At 42.6% G+C, this 22,784-nt stretch overlaps 1 long non-coding RNA gene across 1 annotated transcript; it reads right to left on the reverse strand.

Annotated features, from left to right (window-relative positions):
• Nucleotides 1-19,965: 19,965 nt before the first annotated feature.
• LOC144379765 (uncharacterized) lies at nucleotides 19,966-21,350 on the reverse strand. Its single transcript, XR_013443130.1, has 3 exons — nucleotides 21,314-21,350; nucleotides 20,661-20,848; nucleotides 19,966-19,986 (listed from the first exon to the last, which is right to left on the reverse strand). It is a non-coding gene; the product is annotated as an uncharacterized LOC144379765 (long non-coding RNA).
• Nucleotides 21,351-22,784: the final 1,434 nt, after the last annotated feature.

The raw sequence follows: 22,784 nt of genomic DNA on the forward strand, positions 1-22,784 counted from the left end.
TTCATCATTTCCCTGGTAACCGAATGGAATGAATGTCAGTCTTCACACCCAGGGGCTATAATGACTTGTGTTCCTTCTTTTTTTGTTTTTTTTGCTTGTGTTCCTTCTTGCAACAGGTCCCAATTTGATCTTGGTGGTGTGAGGTAAGAATGAATGACTGTCTTTGCTGGGAATCGAGAGTCCCATCTACCACAAATTGACATGTGTCCTTGGGCAAGTCACCATATCCCTGGGCCTGAGATTCCTCATCTAAATTCCTCATCCTAAAATAGCACCATGAGACTCATTAATGTTTAAGCTCTCTTCCAGCTCAAATTTTAAGATTAGTTTTGGCTCAGTCCCTTAATTTTCCAGGTCTTTCAAAGTTTCATCCTATTCTTTCTAATTAAAAGTATCTTCCACTTCTCAGTATGTAGATTTTGGGCCTCTCTTTGCTTCCTTTTCTCATCTTAGCCCAAAGGCCTGGTCCTGGATCACATCGGCCCATGTTGATAAAACATTTTTTATTTATTTTTATTTTTATTTTATTTTTTTAAGGTTTTATTTATTTATTTGAGAGAGAGTGAGCACGGGGGGGGGGGGGAGGGGCAGAGGGAAAGGGAGAAGCAGACTCCCTGCTGAGCAGGGAGCCCCACACAGAGCTTGATCCCAGGACCCTGAGATCATGACCTGAGCCGAAGGCAGACGCTTAACCAACTGAGCCACCCAGGCACCCCAAGCTCTTTATACTCTTAAAAGTTGTTGGAACTCCAAAGGGCTCTGGCTTATGTGAGTTATAGCCCCATAGTTATTTATTGTATTACAATTTTTAAAAGGATTAAACCATTTAAAAGCAATAATAAATCCATCATTTGTTAACATAAATGACATACGTTTATGGAGAATAGCTGTATTTTCCAAAACTAAAAACAGTTAATGAGAAAAGTGGCATTGTTTTACATTTTTGCAAATCTCTTCAATATCAGGCTTAACATCCCTTTAATATCAAACAGCTGGTTTCTTACAACTACTGCATTCACTCTGTTGTAATATGTTGTTTTACTTTAAGTATGTAGGGGGAAAGGTCTGGCCTCGTACAGATATGTGTTTGGAAGAGAGAGGAGAATATTCATAGCTTTTTCATACCATTGTGGATATTCTTCTTTAAACCTCACCAAAAGTAGACAAGAACAATTTCTTAAAGTTAGCTGTAATGTGGGAAACCATATCAGTGAAACCATATCAGTGAAATTTCCTGTCAGTTGCATTAGTCCATTGGTCCATCTTGCACTTTGGATGATCTTTCATTCATGCCCATGCATAATTTTATAACATCATTTATAACTATTTGGAAAATATTGGTTCACTGAGTTGTGGAGATCTTCCAATGACCCATTTCATTACACGATTTCAGCACCAATCTCATCTGAAAAGCCTTTAAGCACTAGGAAGCTGTCAAATTTATGATGCCTGATACAAGATTTTTCTAAATCTAATTTTTGCTTATAAAAGCTCAAAGGAAACAAATACTGTCGGTTGCTTTTCCTTGGTGTGACAAGCTCACTTGGTTCATTTTTAAGAAAATTCTACCAAGCCATCAAGTCTGAATAACCATAGTTGCCAGTTGTTCTTCCAAGTACAAAGAGTGTCCCATGAAGAAAGCAGTTAGTTCAGCCCACAACTCAAACAACTGTACAAGTGCTTTTCCTTGACGTCACCATGGTGGCTGGATGGCAGCAGAAATGCTTTGTGTGCACTTTCTGTTTCGTCACACAGAATAGTCAAGAGACATAGTGAAAGGTCAAGATTTAATAAAATTACTAGTTTATACTGCTTTACCAAGGACATTCTTATGGAAAAACTAGCCTTTTTTTTTTTTTAACCCACCGTGGACAGCAGTGAAGAATCTATGACTGCTGGTGCACGCTGAGCCAGTGCCATGCTTTGGATTAAGGCAGCAGCAGCTTACCCCCCCCAACCCCCACCCCCGCCTTGTGTAGCATCAGAGCAAATGGCAACACAGTGAAAACGGCAACTAACATTTAGCACTATTACGATAATAATTTTGACTTTGCAGACCTCCCTAGAGGACCTTGGAGACCCCCAGAGGTCCATGTCATCACACTTTGAGAACTGTCACTTTACATCCTGTGACGGGCTGAAATTGTCTTCCCCATAAAATTCATACGCTGAAGCCCTAATCCCAGTACCTCTGATTGTGACCGTGTTTGGAGATAGGACCTTTAAAAAGAGGTGATTAAGTTCAAATGAGACCCTGAGGATGGCCCTAATTCCATCTGACTGGTGTCCTTATAAGAAGAAGACATCAGGACACACAGACAGACACCAGGGATGTGCGTGCACAGAGGGACCACCACGTGAAGAGGCAGCAAGAGGGCGGCCGTCTGCCAGCCACGGAGAGAGGCCTCCGAGGAAAGCAACCCCGCCGGCACCTGGTTCGCTGACTTTCAGCCTCCAGACTGTGAGAAAGTAAATTTCTGCTGTCTAAGCCACTCAGCCTGCTCTTCTGTTATGGCAGCCTGAGCCGACTATCTCAGGCTTTCTCATGCCCATCCTGTGTGTCAGATGGCCTCAGGCACAACTGCCCCTTGAAAGCCATTCCCCTCCTTCCTTGTGTGGCAGGTGCGCGCAGATGCGTGGGTGCACGTGTTCTGGTCTCCTGCGCCAGGGCCCGCCAGCTCTCTGTGCAGATACCGCACTGGTCCACATTTTCATGCTAGCCTAGGCATTCCGCCCCCCCACACACACACACCTGCTGCTTTGCTTAATTATGAGATCTTTGAGTTCATGGACCAATTCAATGTCTGCTCCGTAGCCTCAGGGCCCCGTGCAGTGCTCAACGTGTATCTATCAAGGAGGGGCTGCCATTCCTCCTTCCCTTGTGTCCAGGAGCTCTCAGAGGCAAATCACACTCTGCTCGGACAGTTTTACTCCAGGATCTCCTGACCCATAGCCATAATTTGCATATTAGTTCAGATGCATTTTTAGCAAATTTTTAAAAATTATTATATCATAAGAATGTATTACTCTTTCAGGGCGCCTGGGTGGCTCAGTTGGTTAAATGTCTGCCTTCGGCTCAGGTCATGATCTCAGGGTCCTGGGATCGAGCCCCGCATCGGGCTCTCTGCTCAGCGGGGACCCTGCTTCTCCCTCTCCCCCTGCATGTACTCTCTTTCTCTTTCTGTCAAATAAATAAATAAAATCTTTTTTTTTTTTTTTAAAGAATGTGTTACTCTTCCTAATGTATATATTAAACATTGGGCCACAATCAAGCTTTCCTTTGGCATAGTTTGAAAGGAAATTTTAAAGTTTCATTTCTCATCAACATTTCTGCTCCATTCATTCATTTTTAAAAAATTATAATGATCTCACTTACATTCTGCCCCCCCCCCCAAAGATAGTTGGTTCTTTGCTCCTTAGGCAAATTTGTAATTCTCTATTGATGATAATATTTTGGCTTTGCATCTTCTATAAATTCATTCATTCATTCCACAAATATTCACTAAGCACCTCCTCTGTGCCAGGAACAATTTTAGGCACTAGGGATATAACAATGAACTAAATAAAATCTGTACCATCAGGGAGCTTATGATCTAGTGAATGAATGGTGATTTCTCAAACTACTTTGTAATACATTTCAATGGTCTTTTGTCTCTTGATTATGTTTTGAAAACTTCTCCCTGAATCTTTAGCAGTAAGCATGTTACTGGCACCGATAACATCTTGGTGCTACTTTATAGAGATGCCAAGGACGCCACCATTACATACTGTGTCCATAAAAAATATGAGGCCACAGCTTAACAGTAATTTAATCATTCTAAAATCCCACTACTACTTTGAGAAATAACGAACTGGAAAGCATTGGCAAAGTTCATGTGTAATTACACACAATTCTCTAGAACTCAATTCTATAACCAAGAATCATAATGATTTGAGATAGTCTCAAAAGATGTCAATGTTTCTATTTCATGGACACTCTAAAACTAGACATAGTAATTTTAAAGGGAGCAATTTTTAAACTGAGCAAATCTTCTGGAAATAACCACCAGAGGAAAATCAGCCTTCTTATATCTGTCCCCAATAATCACAATTTAATTATAGAGGATCAGATAAAATACTTAATAGACAGATGTAATTAGTGTCATTAAAGTGCCTTTCAGGAGTAATGGAAAGAGAAAGAAGAACCTGAGAAATTATATATAATGACTCTCCCGACCTTATTTCTTCCAATGAGTTCACAGCTATTATCCTCACTTTTCCTTTCGTTTCCTTTGTCTGTAGGCCAAAATTGAGCTTATTTGTATGTGAAAACAACAGCTAATCCCCTGGGCATGGGGGTAAGCTTAAATCATACACCACTGTAGTAAGACCACTTCACTCCCTTGGTGATGGGTGACTTTCCCATGCCACTTTGGAATGAGAATTGAACCAATATCACCTAAGCTCCTGATGTCACATATGCTGATGACAGAAGAGTGGTTTGATAATGGACTGTCCAGCTAGTCACCACCAAATGATTCCTACCACCTCCTGGGACCTTCAAAGGGGGCCCACGTACCCTATAGGCTGCATAAGGAACTCCACTGGAAGGAAATAATAAAATTTCTATTATACCTTAATTTTTATCTCATTCTTCTGTAATTTCTATTTTTGTGTATGCTTCATAACATGCATACCATATAGGAGTTCATGTCTATAATTTAGAAGTAAAGAAATGCACACTGGGATGCATGCTCAAAAGTCTTACTGATGGAGCATGCAATCAGACAAGCTTGGAGACACCATTCTGGACAGCCAGCGTGGAAATATCTCACTAACACAGGGTGGACAAAATCCTATGGATGCCAGAATCTGGGCAGCAGATCACTCTGCCTTTCCTGCCTTGGAAGAGTATGAGATAGAAGAGTGCAGTGGGAAAATGTGGCCCACTGTCCTTAGGGCCTGGTGCTCTCTTTGGTGTCGTTATGGGAAGTCCCTCCTCGGGACTTCTGCTCTCAGGTCTCATGGCCTGTCGTGTTCAAGGACTTCCTGGTGTTTCCCAAAGCCTGCTAGCTCTTCTGTTCTCTTTCCCACAGAGCCTCCACCTGCGTAAGCACCCCCGGGAGTTGGTGGGGAGAGACGGCAGAGCACCCCAGGCTGGGCTGGCCCCACAGCTGAGGTCCATGAGCTGTCAGCCAAGCGGCAGAGGCCAAGCATCTCTGCCCTTTTCAACCTCTAGGGAGCATCCCCAGCCAGCTGCTTGTGCTCCTGGTTGCGGGGAAACACCCCTTTTAGCTTCTCACCGCAAGTACACGCGTGCTCTGGTGGTTGGCCCCAAGGAACAGACAGCTTGCTGTCTCCAGACACACCCGTCGCCTCTGACGCTGACTTTTAAAAATTAGTTATGCTCACTGGCTCTTTCCCAGAGGCTTCTCACTGGATTACCAGAAACACCCAGTTGGTGCAAAGAATCCTTCTCAAGCCGAAACCCTTGAGGTACCCACAGGTACCATGGGGCAACTACATTTCTCCCCAAGGGTGGATCATGCTGTTCATTCAGCCAAGCCTTAAACACTTTCCAGAAAATTCTTTCTAGTATTCCATTCATTCAGTTTCCCTCAAAATGAGCTGTTAACTACTCCTTAGTCAAGAACATGATTACCTTTTCAAGATAAAAAGAGATTTCCCGCTCTCTGAGTTCTCTGATCTTTCTCGAGTTAATACATTTCTCTCTTTTCTTGCCACACTCCATCTCCCAGCCCCCAGATGAGCACTTTAAAGCATTTGCTTACTTTTACCTCTGAGACAACCCGTCTCGGCCTCGCCCTTGGCCTTGGGGTCCCGATGGAGCACCGTGCTGAACAGCAATCACTTGCTTTTAGTTTTACTTCTTAAAAACGCCTCACCTCGGCAGTGACACTGTCGTTACGTCGTATCAGAGTGTGGTCTGTTGTTCTCTGGGAGGACACAGGAATATAACCTCTCTAGCCTTCCAAGCCTTCTCTTTCTCTTTTCTCTTTGTGGCTAGAGGGAAGCCTTCCCCCTCCTCGCGCCTGCTGACTCACTGAGGCCTATTTACCGTGAGGGTGTGCAACACAGCAGGGCTGCCTCAGCCCCCAGCAGCGCCCGCAAGAGTTGTCACCAACAAGAGGCCGCATTACCACACACTCCAAAGCCTTCTCTTTACTTCGTTCCAGATCCCTAAGATTCAACTGACGCAGTAAAAGGTTCTCTGGGGGCCGTTCCTCCTCCCTGCCATTCAACTCCTCTCTCCTAGAGCTCTTGTTTCATTGTGTTGTGGGTTATTTGTTCACATGGCCTGTTGACATTGGAATTTGGTTACTCCGGGATAAAAACCAAATTTTGTTTACCTCCCCATCTCCAGTCCCCATTATGGTGTTTAGAAAACAGTGGCTGTTCTATGAAGGTTTATTAATGGGAAGGAGAAGGGAAAGTGTTTCTGAGAGAAGAATAGAGAAAGCCTACTGAGAGAGAAAATTGGAGTCTAGCACATTAACTAAAAGGAACACAATGAGTCTCTGTGCCATAGAAAAGGTTATTTTATGCAGCTCTAATGTCATATTTTCCCTCCAGCTTATTGGAAAGGTACCGAGAATGACCCACGGAATTGGAGCTGGGGGGGTGTGTGACAGAGTGGGGAACGGGATGCGGTCCATTGCAGGTGGTGAATTTTAGAGAGGTGTTTTTCACACAGAGAGTGCCTGATAGGCTGTAAAAACGAAAGCAAAATAAATTAATCACCAAGTGTGAAATGCCTCTGAATCTACTAGGAATGATTAGGGGATATTTTGAGAATGAAGGATGAGTAAAAGAATATGCCCAAATGGGCAATGGCCTCTAATAAGAACTGGAGGAAAGAGAGTTTCTACCATCCTCCTCCTCCTCCTCCTCCTCCTCAACACCATCATCCTCCTCCTCCTCCTCAACACCATCCTCCTCCTCCTCCTCCTCAACACCATCCTCCTCCTCCTCCTCCTCAACACCATCCTCCTCCTCCTCCTCCTCCTCACCACCATCCTCCTCCTCCTCCTCCTCCTCAACACCATCATCCTCCTCCTCCTCCTCCTCCTCAACACCATCATCCTCCTCCTCCTCCTCCTCCTCAACACCACCATCCTCCTCCTCCTCCTCCTCCTCAACACCATCCTCCTCCTCCTCCTCAACACCATCATCCTCCTCCTCCTCCTCCTCAACACCATCATCCTCCTCCTCCTCCTCCTCCTCAACACCATCCTCCTCCTCCTCCTCCTCCTCCTCAACACCATCCTCCTCCTCCTCCTCCTCCTCCTCAACACCATCATCAGGGGAACAGAAAAGCTTGTCCGTGTCAGCACACAGGCAAACATTCACTTCGGAAGACACACCTTGGAGACAGATGCCCCCTCCATTGTTAGATTCAAGAGGCAAGTGAGGCAGATAGGTAATGAGCTTGGTGCTTGTTGGACACTGTGATTTTAGTATCATTGTTATTGAGCACCTCCATTAATATAAGATTCCCCAAAGGGCTGGTATTCTGTTAATGTGGAAGAAGATGGAATTCAGGATTTTTATATCTTCTGAAACAGATGGTTATAATTTAAACTTCAGGAAATACAAGAAGGAAGAAACTCAGTCAAAAACCTTAAAGTCCTAGTTTCTTATTTTCCAGGCCAAACCCTGCAGTCTAATTGTATAAATAGTTCTGAGACTCTCTTCTATTTTTCTTTCTTCCTGGAGATAATCCGCAAAGTGTCTGTCTGGACACATCTAATGGTTAGCCAGATGGCATTCCAAGAATCGCTTTTCTAAAAGTCTGCGATCTCGTCAGATGCATTGGAATGATCTGAGCTGGTGGCGGGGAAGCAGCATTAAGTACAGAAGCTGTGGAATGGAAGGAAGGAAAGAGTATCAAAGAATGCCAAGGGAGGGATATTTACTTTAAAAGGCAGAAGGAACGTTTGAGGGTGAGATGAGAAAAACCTTATATGTATTAAGTCTGCCACAATCCTTGTGACGCAGTGTTGCCCTGAGCTAATCTTAACACTATCAACATATCTTAAAAGCAGAGTAAATGCTATATTAGGGCTTATAAATATTTCACAATCAGGCTTGTTAACTGCAAGACTTTCCTTGCAGATTTGAAGCGGGACAGCTTTGAAAGGAGATTATAATGGCTTTAAGGCAAAGCTGACGAGCCTTCCCTTCAGAGACAGGCAGATGCTTGCTGTTCCAGGAGACCCCAAACCTCACGTCCAACCCGTGGGCTGATGCTGAAAACGTACCCAGAGCTTTAGTACTTTGATTTAAGGCTTCGCTCCCTGTCAAAACACACCCTCCCTACACACCACTTTTTCCTTCACACTCTCCCAGAGGTAGCAGTCAGAATAAGCTGTAGACCAGTCACTTAGAGATTAGTGAATGAGCTTCAGTTTGGGTCCCGAGTATAAATTTTTTAAGGGTATAATTTAATGTTTTTAATACATTCACAGATTTGGTGCAACTATAGCTCTTTTTATGGCTGAATCATACTCCACTGTACAGATAGATCCTTTGTTGTCCAGCCATTCATCCCCTGGCAGACATTTGCATTGTTTCTGCCTACTGTGAATACTGCTGCTGTGAACATTCATGTGCCAGTATTTGTTTGAACACTTTTTCAATTCTTCTGAGTATATATCAGGAGTGGAATTGCGGGGCTATGCAGTCATTCTGTTTACCTTTTTGAGGAACTGCCAAACTGTTTTCCAGAATGGCTGCACTATTTTATTTTATTTTATTTTATTTTAAAGATTTTATTTATTTTTTTAGAGAGAGAGAGCAAGAGCATGCGTGCGCGCATGCTCGCACAAGTCGGGGAAGGGATGGGGTGGGGGGGAAGGTGAGGTAGAGAGAATCTCTCAGGCAGACTCCACTCCGAACATGGAGCCCTACACGGGGCTCAATCCCACAACTCCCGAAATCATGACTCAAGCCAAAATCAAGAGTCAGATGTTCAACCGACTGAGCCACCCAGGTGCCCCTGGCTGTACTATTTTACATTGTCACCAGCAGTGATGAGAGTTCCAATTTCTCCACATCCCTACTGACACTTGTTATTTTCTATTTTGTTTTGTTTTGTTTTATAATAGTCATCCTAGTTGGTAGAAAGTGGTATCTCATTGTGGTTTTGAACTGTATTTCCATAATTACTAATGATGTTTAGCATCTTTTCAAGTCCTTTTTGTCTATTTGCTTATGTTCTTTGGAGAAGTATCTATTCAAGTCCATTGCCCATTTTTGAGTTGGGTAGTTCGTCTTTTAGTTGTTAAGTTGTAAGAGCTCTTTATATATTCTGGATTCTAAGGCTTTATCAAGTATATTATTTACAAGTGTTTTCTCCATTCTATGGATTGCCTTTTCATTTTCTTGATAGTATCCTTTAGAGCACAAAGTTTTAAATTTTGATGGAGTCTAATTGTTGCTTGTGTTTTTTGGTGTCATTTCTAAGAATTCAGTGACAAATCTGAGGTCAGGAAGATTTACCTTTGTTTTCTTCTAAGATTTTTATGCTATTACTGCTTACATTTTAGTCTTTGATCCATTTTGAGTTATTTTTTTCTACGGTGTGAGGTAGGATCCATATGTATTCTTTCACATGTTGATATCCAGTTGTCCTAGCACCTCTTGGTAAAAAGACTATTCTTCCACCATTGAACGATCTTAGCATCTTGTCAAAAATTAATTGACCACAAATGTGTGCGTTTATTTCTATACTCTCAATTCTAGTCTATTGATCTATATGTCTATCCTTATACAAAAATAATGAGACATTACAAACCAAAAATACAATAATATAATAGTAGCTATGTAGTTACCTTTACAAGTGTTCTTTGTTTCTTCATATGGCTTTGAGGTACTGTCTAGTGTCCTTTTATTATAGCCTGAAGGACTCCCTTTAGCATTTCTTGTAAGGCAGGGCTACTAGCAATAAACTCTCTCAGTTTTTATTTATCTGGAAATATCTTATTTCTCTTTCATTTGTGAAGGAAAGTTTTGCCAGATCTCGAATTCTTAGTTGAGAGGTTTTTCTCTTTCAGCCCGGTCAAAAGTATCAAAAATTATCAACTCATGGTCTTTCTTGTTTCATCTTCTGCCTCAACACAGATAACATTTTTGAGAATTACAGAAAGAAAAAGGAATCTTAATGAAATTGAAAAAAAAGTTTGAATTGAATGGAAACAAAGGTATGAGATATAATCAAAGATGTACCTAGAAAGAAATTTATAGCCTTAAATCCATGTATTAGGAAAAAAAAAAGCAAGGCTGAAAATCAATGACCTAAGTATCTCAAGAAGTTCAAAAAGAACAGCAAATTAAACCCTAAGAAAGTAGAAGAGAAGAAAAAAAATAATGAGTACAAATGAACAAAAACAAATGTACAATAGAGAAAACCAACCACATCAAAAGTTGGCTCTTTGGCAAGACAAATAAATGGGATAGATCCCTAGCAAAACTGGAAAAGAAAAAAGGGATAAGCACAAATCACTTATATTAGGACTGAGAAGGGGACATTGCTAAAGATCTCACAGACTTAAAAAGGGTAATATAAAAGATCATGAATGCTTTTGTACCAATAAATAAGAAAATTTAGATCAAGTGGACAAATTTCTAGGCAAACATAACTTACCCAAACTGATATAAGATGAAAGAAGAAATCTGAATCTAATATATACCCAGGAAACTGAATTTAAACTTTGATTCAAAGAAAACTCTAGAATTAGATGGCTTCACTGGTGAAGTCTTTCATATGTTTAAGAAAGAAGTAATAAAATGCACTTAATTGGAAAAAAATAAGACAATGAGTGGATGAATATAAAAGGTAAAATAATAAAATTTCTAGAGGATAATGTAGTACAAAACCTCATGACCTTGGAGTAGACAAAGATTTCTTCTTCTTCTTCCTCTTCCACTCCTCCTTCTCTTTATTTTAGGTAGGCGACACACCCAACATGGGGCTTGAACTCACAACCCTGAGATCAAGAATCGCATACTCTACCCACTGAGCCAGCCAGGTACCCCAAGAATAGACAAAGATTTCTTAAGTAAGGAAGTAAGTAGGAAACAAAAGGCACTAATAATAAAGAAAAGACCATATCATAGGTAAGAACTTCTGTTCAACCCAAGAAACCACTGAAAGAAAAGGCAAGCTACAAGACCAGAGATGATATTTGTAATACATACATTTTACAAAGTACATACTCATTCCCAGAACATCTAAAGAATTACAGATCAATTTTTAAAAGTATAGAAAACAATTTAAAAATGAGCAAAGGGCTGATAAGCATATAAATAGATGATTAACTTCATTAGTCATCATGGTAACGCTAATTAAAACCATCATAGGGACACCTGGGTGGCTCAGTTGGTTAAGCGCCTGCCTTCAGCTCAGGTCATGATCCCAGGGTCCTGGGATCGAACCTCACATCAGGCTCCTTGCTCAGCATGGAGTCTGCTTCTCCTTCTCCCTCCGCCTGCCACTCCCTCTACTTGTGCGCACTCTCTCTCTCTGTCAAATAAATAAACACAATCTTAAAAAAAAAAAAACTTAAAAAAAAAATAAAACCATCATGTGATACCACAGCATAGCCATCAAAATAGCTAAATAGAAACAAAACCAAATAACTGATAATACTACAAATTGTTGAAGATGTCAAGCAACCAGAACTCTCATATGCAGTCAGAGCACAAATCAGTAAAATTATTTTCAAAAACCATTTGGCAGTTTCTGCTAACGTTGAAAACATGCAGACCCCATGATCTAGCATTTTCACTCCTGGGTACATTTCCAACAAAAATGCATATATGTGTGTACTAAAAAAGACATATTACAGAATGGTTATAGCAGCATTATTCATAATTGCCATAAATTGGAAACAACCCCAAATATCCATGAACAGTTCAAGCGGTAAATGAACTGTGATGTTCTCATGCAAAGGAAAACTGTGATAGCAATGAAAATGAACTATTACTCCCCCAACAGCAACACTGATGTATCTCACAAGCATAATACTGAGCCAAAGAAGCCAGGTCTCCAAGGGTATTTATGGTAAAATCTCATTTAACTTACATATAAATGTATATATGAAGGTCAAAACACACAGGCAAACTAATCCATTGTGTAGAAGCCAGGACAGTGATTAGCTTCAGAGGGGTCAGTACTGGGAGGATAGGAAATACAGTGGAAGGTGTGGGGGTGCTGAGAATGTCCTATTTCCTGTTCTGGGGAGTGGTTCCACTGGGGTGTATACTTTGGGAAACTCAAGAAGTTGTGCATTTCTGAGTTGTATACTTTTCTTTATGTTGTGTTTCCACTAAAAATATATATACATATATATAAAAAAACAACCCAACAGGGCTCCTGAGTGGCTCAGTCGGCTGAGCATCCAGCTCTTGATCTCAGCTCAGGTCACGATCTCAGGGTCGTGAGGTTCGAGCCCCACATTGGCTCACGTGCTGGGTGTGGAGTCTGCTTAAGATTCTCTCTCTCCCTCTGCCCCTCCCCCCTCTAAGAAACCCAACCAAACAAACCTAGGGACAAAACTTCATTTTGGCCCTCTAGACTTCGGCTCCCAGGACCTAAGGCCAGCAGAGAGGCTGTTATCTAACGTGGGTCTCGTCTCTCTTCATCTGTTTCCACTTTGCTTTCCTTTTGCCCTGGAGGCAGATGACAGAACAATAATCAAGCCCTCACTTCAGAATGTATTGGAAGCGTCTCATTCCCCTCGTTTCTCCCTTGCTTTTCTTTTCTCCAAACTCCTGATGTACTTGTCTCTCCTCTCCGCGTCTTGCCCTGCTGGTCACGCGCTACTCTCCCCTTCCTTTTCACCTCCCGCTCCACCTCTGTCCCCTTTCCCACCTCTTCTCTGTCACTGTTTTCCATTTCTTGTCTTCACTCCCTCCCTGAAGGAAGTATGTGCAGGGCAGGGGAGTGAGCGGGTTGCTTTCACTGCATAAGATTTTACCTTCTTCATTTTCCTGTTGAAAAGCAGATAGATTGAAAAGACTCACTCTCCCTAAGAAGCACTGTTGTGTTCAGGCTGTTCCCATTTTAGCTTTCCCAATGGAATGCTGCTAAAATACCAATCATAAGAAAATGTCCCACCTATCATAAATGATTGCTTCTGGGTGGCAAGATCTTAGGTGATTTTTATTCTCAGGGTTTTTTTTTTTTTTTTTTAATATGTATACATTTCTGTGTTTTAAACATTTCTACATTCTTTGCAAAAGATTATTTTCGTTAAAATGTTAGTAACAACTTGGCACATCCACTCAGGCTTTAAATTTTGTAAGTTTTGGAAATTAAATGTTGTAAGAACAATAAAAATTTTAACCAGTTCTATTTCTCCTAATGATGTTAGGGAACATAGTGGTGGGGTTCTTTTTACTTTTTCTTGAGCTGTTGATCAGGGTTGCCAGGTAAAATACAGGAGGCCCAGTTATAGTTGAAGTTCAGATAAGCAATAAATCTCAGGCGTACATGAAAAGATTATTCATTGTTTTGTACTTTTATTTGCTAAATCTAGCAACCTTAACATTGACGGATCTTTTTCTGTGAGTCACCACCCTCATGAGAAAAAGAGGTTCACTATCCCTGCTAAGTGTGAAATTGGTAGGCAGGCAATGCGAGGGAACATCAAGCTTTAGGCAGAATTGTTCTTTAGGCCTTTCTAGTGATTCTCTCTCTTATGGTGCTGCTCTCCAGCCAGAACTCTCTAGGTGCTAAGCAGTGATGCAAACTTCTGCAGAGAAGGGCAGTCTTGGGAGTTGGGTTTGTTTGGGTTCAAATCCTAGTGCCATCTTTTATTTGCTCGATAACATTGGGCAAGTACCTCACTGTTCATCTATAAAATAGTAATACCATTACCACAAGCCTTCCATGTTATTGTAAACATGAAATAAAATAATATTTGTGAATTACTTAGCTCAGCAACTGCCATAAAATTCTCTACAAACAGCTGCTCTTGTTATTTTTTGAAGAGACCGGGTCTCTTTCCTTCATACCACGAAGGAAAGGACACAAGACAAACGCACAAATCACTCTAATACAAGACACAGAATGATGTGGGTGGACAGACGAAAGGCACCGTGTCGTGGAAGCTGGAGGAGAGAGGGCTACCTCTGTTCTTGGGATCGGGTGTTCACACAACACCTGAACATGAGCCAAGGACCTGGGAGGCTACACGTGAAGTGGGACTAGATTGCAGAACTTGGAATAAAGGCCATTCTAGTCGGGGAAAACAACTTGAACCAAAACACGGAGGTGGGAGAGTACGGGGTACGGACAGAAAACAGCAGAGGAGAAGGAAGAGTGAGGAAAAATGTCAAGAGGTCTGGTGGCTCTAACTCCTGCCCCAGGGCTCTGATCTTCATTACACGTCCACCGCGGTGCCGGTAAACGCGCCTTGGCAGAGCTGGGACAGGATGAGGGTACTCAAGAGATCATTCTGCAACAACGCACAGAGACGACTGAAAGGGACACTTCCTCGTGGCCAGGGGTAAGGGTGTTGAGTTCAGGATCTATTGAAATAATGCTGATCTCATGATTCCCCTGCTTAAAACTCTTCAGTGGCTTCTCACTCCGGAGCAAGTCCAAAATGCTTCAGGCGGGGCCTTAAGTGCCTCACAGCCCCACCCCGTCCTGGCTTTGGCCTCCGCCTCTCGCTGGCTGTGTGGTGTCTCCGTGCTCCGGCCACACGGGCCTCCCTTCAGCTCCTCGGGCTGTCCGGGCCATCCCACGTTTCAGCCATGGCGTGGGCTGTTCCCTCTTCCCGGCGCTCTCCCAGCCCGCGGCCCAGGCAGCCCCTGCTCATCATCCACATGGCAGCTTCGTGGACCCTCCCGGGAAAGCTGTCCCGGAGTCTCCAATCGAGTTAGGCCCTCCAGGTGTCTGCTCCCAGAGCGCCTGACAGTTCTCCTGGGCACACCTGTTATTATTTACATATTTGTAATGGTTTTCCTGCTGCCTATAACCCGAGGAGGGCAGGGACGCAGCGGGCTCACACACCGCTCACCGGGTTCGAACGCACAGCCGGAGACTTGCAGTAAACACTTGTTAACTGCTTAATACAGTGAACAGTAACGAGAGCCCTCCGGTGGGATGATGGCAAAGGACATGACAGAGAGGAGAGGGGAAATATGAATTTGTAAGTCCATGTTTGTCCCTCTCCAAATAGAATGTTCTAGAATAGGCAGTGAATGAACTATGGATGAGACCCAATCAGGCCTGCTGCCTGTTTTTGTAAATGCAGTTTTGTTGAAACAGCCACGCTCATTCATTTAGGGGTTGTGGAGGGCTGCTCTCTTGCTATGCCAGAGGTGGGGACTTGCAACAGATAAGACCTACAAAGCTGAAAATATTTACTGCCTGGCACTACGCCGAAAAAGTTTGCCGAGCCCTGCTCTGGAAGAAACACTGCATAGAGGTTCACCGTAATAATAACAGTGGTTATCTTTATGTGGCAGGATTACAGATGAGCTTTATATTCTTCTTAATTTTCTGCATTATTCATACTTTCTCCAAAGAACATTTATTATTTTTATAATCCGTAAAACAATAAAGGTTCCTAAAAATCAGAGCGAGTGCCCCACTAATTCTTTTTGGTTTTTTATTTGTAAGTGTTTTATACTTCTTTCAGGAAAAAGTTTGTTAATCAGAGCAATTTTCCTTGCTGGCTTTGGAGAATGTAGTAAGAGCCCTAAGATTCACAGGGGAAATCCTGTTCCTCCCACTTCCTACACCAGTGGGACTACGTCTTTCTGCTCTTTTATGAGTCTGGCTTTTGATTCTGAATTCAGAGGATCGAGCTGAACATTTCCATGGGACTTGGAGTCTAGTAATTGTGTACCTGTCCCATACTGTACATGTCCACAATTGGCGTCTTTATGAGGATACCAGTTAATAACAGTATTATTTTTGAGTAATATTTTCTATATTTTAATAACAATTATTAACTAAAACTGCAAAGCAGACACAACTCTAACAGCGATGGAAGATTTTTTTTTTTAAGTGCTAGCAGATGACTTTAATTAGAAAATGAATAGCCCAGATCTTTAAACATCTCATTTTAAAAAAAAGATCAAGTTTCCCATTTAGACACCTCTTTCCTTCCTTTCCTTCCAAAAAGTCTCAAAGTAATTTAAATAAATAATTATTATGGAAATTTTCTGGTTATAATTTTCCATTAAAATGAAAACTCTGTGAGAACAAGAATAGCATCGTCTACATTGTTCGTGATTGCATGCCGGCTCATTGAACTATGAGACCTCATAGGAGGTGCTCAATGATAAATAGTTGTTGAATGAATGACTAGAAAAGAAATAGGTAAGAAAAAACTGGTCCCTAGGCAGAGTGGTCTTCTGCAAAATAGAAAAAGAATGCATACTCTTAAAAACACTTAGAAAATTAAGAAAAGGAGAAAGGAGAAACAACTCTCTCAACTTGAAAGCTATCATAGTTTTTTGTGTTTTTTTATTTTAATTTTTTTTTTAAGATTTTATTTATTTATTTATTTGAGAGAGAGAGCATGAGCAGGGTGATGGGCAGAGGGAGAAGCAGACTCCCCACTGGGCAGAGAGCTGGATGCGGGGCTTGATCCTGGATCATGACCTGAGCCGAAGGCAGACGCTTAACCAACTGAGCCACCCAGGTGCCTGAAAGCTATCATTGTCTTTTGGTTGCATTTTTTCATCCTTTTTCCATGTACATAATTTTTAAATGTCATGTTAACCGTGTATATATACAGTTGTCATCCTTTTAAAATTAATCTTACAGGGGTGCCTGGGTGGCACCGTTAAGCATCCGACTCTTGGTTTCAGCTCGGGTCCTGATCTCAGGGTCGTGGGATCGAGCCCTGCATCCTGCTCTGCAGTTGGCATGGAGTCTGTTTGGGACTCTCTCTCCCTGTCCCTCTGCCCCTGCCCCCTGCATGTGCGCGCTCTCTCAAATAAATAAATCTTTAAAAATAAAATAAAATAAATCTTACAGTATGAGGCTTTTCCATGTAATTTTGAAGTCTTTGTAGACACTAATTTTAATGATTATATGATAAAATGATGGAATTGCATTATGTTCTCAATAATTCTGTTTCTTTTCTTTTGCCATTATAAATAATGCTGCAGTAAGTACCTTTGTGGATCCAGCCATTTTTCAAAGAATGCACTTGACAAGTGATGTATCAGCCCAGAGAGCCTAGGTTTTGCTGCAGTAACAAGAAGCCTCCAGATTCCTGTGCTTTCAGCAACGATGGTTTAGTTATTGCTCTTGCTGTATGTCCGCTGCAGAAATGGAAAAAATGGAATGAAGTCTTATAAAACTTAAGTTCCCTTCAATTCAAGAAATAGTGGCTGAGTGCTTGTCATAAGCCTCACTGCTAGCCCTGAACGTGCTGAAAAGATTTTCTGATGAGTCACAGATAAACGAAAACTGGCAACGACATTTTCATAACATGCTGTACAACGGCAGGAAAAAAAATCAATGAAGGCAAAAGATCATTTTTCTAGTCTAGTCATTTGTATGCCATGTCTGTATTGTTTTACTTGTCTCTTTTTCCTGTCTGCTTTTAACAACCCTCCTCTGTGCATAAAGGTCAGCTGGCATGTCTCTATGCCAGTGAGATAGCCTGAGCAGACTCGGTGCCAGGCACTTGGGTCACCAGCCTTGGTTTTGCAATACCCTTGTGCTCCTATGACCTCGAAAGCTGTTGTGAAATTTTCCAAACAAAACACATTTCAATTTACCAAAAACAATAAAATAGCATAAAAATGCCCTTCAGGCAAATAATCCCAATGCTAGGAATTTTCCTAAGGAAATACTCCACGAAAGAAAAAAAATGATAGACACATGAAGATCTTTATTATAGATGTTTGTAACAGCAAATGATGGTAGGTAAATTGTAGGATATTTACAAGACCGAATATCATGGATCAGTAAGCATTTGTAAGTATGAAATTTTCATAGACGCTTATGATTTAAGGTAAAAATGGGGGGGAAGGGATAATACATTTCCATCTATGCTGTACAATTATGTATAAAATGTTAATACACTTTAAAAAAAGACTAGTAGACATGTTGTAATGAGCACTGGGTATTATATAAGACTGATGAATCACTGACCTCTACCTCTGAAACCAATAATACATTATATGTTAATTGAATTTAAATTTTAAAAAATACATTTAATTTAAAAATAAAAAACAAATAAATAAAAAATTAAAAAAGACTACTAGGAAATATGGCAAATGGAATGGCTGGTTTGCGAGGGCATGGGAATTTTGCATTATTTTAAAAGATTTAATATCTCTGTTATTTTTGTTTTAATATTTGAAACAATAAAACAATTTTTAAAAAATACAATAAAGTCCATTCCTGAGAGGGACGCTGGGTCAAACTAATGTTTTTTAAAGTTGGAAATAAAGCATGAGGTAGATAACTAATATTGTGCTGGGAAGCTAGTCTATTAGCTCTCTTAGAAGCATCAGTCCCTCCTTTGTCTGTTATGCTCTTATTCTTCATTACTCAGGACCTGAATTATTTAGATAAAATTTTTTGAAATAGAGTAGTTTGGAGAAAGAGCACCCCTTGGTATCCAATCTCTTGCTGTCATTTTCCAAAACTTGGGAAGTGAATAGAGTTAAATACCAGGGCATGCTTCTATACAAAATACATGGGTCTGGGTAACACGAGGTATTTTCCAGAACCGACAATACCCAAGTCTTTCATTTTGCTATGGATTGGGCACACAGCGGACACCCATCAAATCCCTGATGAATTGCAAAGGAGAAGAAATTATATTGCTCACCCGAAACCCAAGGGAGGGAGGGGCTGTGTCCTCCTGAGTAGCAGGTGTCACATAGGGAGGCAGGAGGGACAATGGGCCGAGGCCCAGGACCCCGTGTGGAGAGCACACCTCTTCCGGAGCCACGAGCAAGGGCGGCCCCAGCGCCGAGGGAGGCGAAGAGCGCAGTTCTGGGGTCTTCCCGCTGATTGTCACACCCCCATTGATGAAAGGCGGCAGGAGGTGGCTAATGAAGACCACCAAAGAGCTGCTAGACTCTCCTAACTCATGGCGGTAAATGACACTCTTTATGGGAAGCTCGCTCTGGCCCCGCTGCCGAAGGGACAGACTCTTGGAACCACTATGTCTCCTTGAGTCAAAAATTCTTTGGAAGCTTTCCCGTGCTTTGCCATTTGGATCCATGCTACACTGACGAGGCCAGAGACTTTTTTTTTTTTTTTAAGTCGTTTTAACAACTCCCCCGCGTTGCTGTGGGTTTGCTCGGTTTTGGTGTTTTCGGTTGGCTTGGAGCAGATCCAGTTTCCTCACTGGGTCAGCTGGGCAATGGCACGTCATGGCAGCAGAAGCTTCCTGAATAATGCCGATGGCATTGCGTGGGCAGCCGGGGGCCGCATGCCACAATGTCACCTTGGCTGTGGGCGTTGGTGACAGTGGCGTCCGCGCGGCTGCTTCTCTGCACGGAGGCCTGGCAGTGGAGGGACCAGCGTGGTTGCTCAGGGACCTGGAGGAGCCTTGAAGAGCCAGTTAGCGTTTGCTCAGGGCAGTGAGACCTGATGCACTCGCATGGAGCCACGGCGCGGGGACTGCCAGGTCGAGCCGGCTGGAGCAGGCCTGGGGGCGGGAACGTGGCCAATCTGGGTGGCCCGGGTGGCCCGGCTGACTCCATCTCCATATGTCCATTTACCCTACTTGGTTGCAAATTTAGCTGACCTAGGTCTATCCCTTGGGTGATTATAAAGTTTCAATTCCCTTTGCAAAATATTTTGGGGTCCTCGGTAGAGATGAGAGAGCGATTGCTAAATGTGAGTAATGGATTAGTCGTGGGCCTTCCCTTCCGGGGAGCCGGCAGGTGATTCCTTCCCTGACCCATGGTGGTGAAGCCCCAGGAGGCTGACATCCTCACCTGCGGTCCCCGCCTTCACTTTGATTCTTAGGGTCTTCTTGAGCGAAGAAGCTTTCAAAAACGGCAACAACAACAACAAAAACAACAAACCCTTTATTTAAATTATCTGATGTGTCCTTTGCCAAAGATTTAAAAAAGATGCAAGGATTTCAGAAAACTGTGGAGGATGAACCTTACTGCCAAGTTGCAGGCAGGAGAGAACACTCTTTCTGAGTGGTTTTCAATCGTCTGCTGTAATAAATGATTAATTTCCCCATTATATTACATTAAACGGATTAAAAATGATACTCCTCTCCTTTTGTATGCAATTCTATGAGTCACTTGTACAGGGGTGTACCATAAGTAATAAAAATGGACCAGACAGTTAAATAAACCGTGTGCCAGCAGCAGGCTTCTGCGTGATGGGAATTTCTGTTAACCCTTCCCGTCCCCTGGGGGGAGGGGCTGCCCTACTGGAGGCAGAGAGGGTCCTAGGAAGGAGGTCCTAGGAGAGAGGTCTTCTGAACCAGCGGCCCCCAAGGCTATGTTGGGATCAGAAGCCAGCGCCCGCGGGGCCTCTGGCCACTGGGGAACCTCTCCTGCACCCCTCTTGGCTGTAGGGCTTGATGAGCCTTTCCAGAGAACAGGCCAGATCTCCCACAAACTCCCTGCACTGGTTTCCTAGGGCTGTCATAAGAAATCCCACCAACGAGGAGGTTTGGAGCAACAGAAATGTATTCTCTCACGGTTCTGGGGGCCCGAAGTCTCAAGTCCAGATGTCTGCAGGGCCGTGCTCCCTCTGAAGATTCTAGGGAAGGAACTACTCCAGCTCTCTCTTCCCACTTCTGGAGGCTCCTTGGTTTCTGGCAGTATGACTCCAACCTTCACATGGTGTTCTCTTCCTGTGCATATAGGCCTCCAAACGTCCCCCTTTCTAAGCACACGAATCAGATTAGATTAGGGGCCCACCCTCATGTAGGACCCCATCACAACTAATTCACATCCTCAATGACACTGTGTCTAGATAAGGTTACCATCCTGAGGGGCCAGGGGCTAGGGGCTAGGACTTGAACATACGAGTTTTGGAGAGACCAAAGAGACACAACACTCATCTAGGTGGGCTTTCCCCCGACACTTCTCTTGTAGCTTCAGACTCTCCATCTCAAAGCTGTGGGTAAGTTGCCATGTCTGTCAGGCTTGTCAAGTCATATCCTGAGATCCATTCTCCTCCCCTCCCCCCAGCCCCTTTCAAGAGGAGAAAAGCCAGTTGTGGGAAAGCCCACGCATAGGTGAGGAACCCCAAACTCGGTTTGTGTCCTCCCTGTTCTCATTCCTACTTCCTCAGATTACAACCCTCTCTGCAAATCTCCTTTCAAGTAACAATCTGGAATTCACTCACCCTGAAGGAATGCAGCACATGATTGTGGAATCTTAGTGTTAGATCTCCCAGTTCACCTGTCCAAGTCCCTTCCACAAATGACCTTGACACGTCTGATACCAAAGCCTCAAGCCCAATGAATGATGTTCAGTGTGGAATTCTGGGCCCTGGTGACAAAGAGGGGCTGTTTTTTGTTTGTTTGTTTGTTTTGCAGGGGCAGGAAGGGCTGATCATGAGGGTTCTGAGGTCATACCCATGAGGCCAACTCATCCTGCTCTGGTGACTATATGTGGGTTTTCATGCCTTACATTCAAATATCATCTTCCTTGGAGGCTGAGATTCTGAAGAAGGAGGGTGGGTAGGTGGGGAAGGGGTGAACATCCCAGAATCACCTGGAAGGCTGACATAGGATGACTCCCTACCATTGTCACACTCTGATACACCCTGCCCTTGAGGTGAACAAGTCTATTTGAGCCCTCAGTCGTGTTGGAGGGCGCCGTCCATTGAAGTCCTGCTCAGGGAGCTCAGAATGCTTTCAACTCTTAGCTCCTCCACCACCTCAATCAGGAAGAGTGATATTCAAAGTGAATATCGTGAAATAGTTGAGTTCATATCTGCCGTATTTGTTACTGTTTTATATTTGTTGCCCTTGTTCTTTGTTCCTATTTTTGTCTCCTACTTTTTTTTCTTCATTTTGTGGTTTTAATTGAACATTCCATATGATTTCATTTTCTCTCTTAGCAAATCAGTTCTATTTCTTTTTTAAACTTTTTTAGTGGTTGCCCTAGAATTTGCAATGTATTTTTACAACGAATCCAGGTTCACTTTCAAATATCACTATACCACTTCAAGGGTGGTGTGAGTGCCTTCCTCATCCTAATTCCTTCTGCCTGTCCCTTGTGGTCACTCATTTCACTTATATCTAAGTATACATAGTTGAATACATTGTTGCCATTATTATTTGGAACAAAATGTTATCTGCTAGATCAGTTAAAAATAAGAAAAATAAAAGTTTGTTATCTTATTCCTTCTCCAATGTTCTTCCTTTCTTTATGTAGGTCCAAGCTTCTGACCTGGATTATTTTCCTTTTCTCTAAACAACTTCTTTGATGGGGTGCCTGGGTGACTCAGTTGGTTGGGCATCCAACTCTTGATTTTGGCTCAGGTCATGATCTCAGGGTAGTGAGATCCAGCCCCGAACTCAGCGGGGAGTCTGTTGGAGATTCTCTCTCTCCCTCTGCCTTTACACCTACCCACCCCTTCTCACGCGCGTGCATACACATTCTCTCTCTCTTAAAATAAATAAATAAAATCTTAAAAAAATAAAAGAACTTCTTTGAACATTTCTTGCAAAGCCAGTCTATTGGTAACAAATTACCTCGATTTTTGTTTGAGAAAGTCTTTGTTTCTCCTTCCCATTTGAGGGCTAATTTCACAGGCTACAGAAGTCTAGGCTGGTGGTTTCTTTCTTTCTTTTTTTTTTTTTAAGATT

The sequence above is a fragment of the Halichoerus grypus genome, chromosome 13, assembly GCF_964656455.1.
Source record: "Halichoerus grypus chromosome 13, mHalGry1.hap1.1, whole genome shotgun sequence".
Lineage (NCBI taxonomy): Eukaryota > Metazoa > Chordata > Mammalia > Carnivora > Phocidae > Halichoerus > Halichoerus grypus.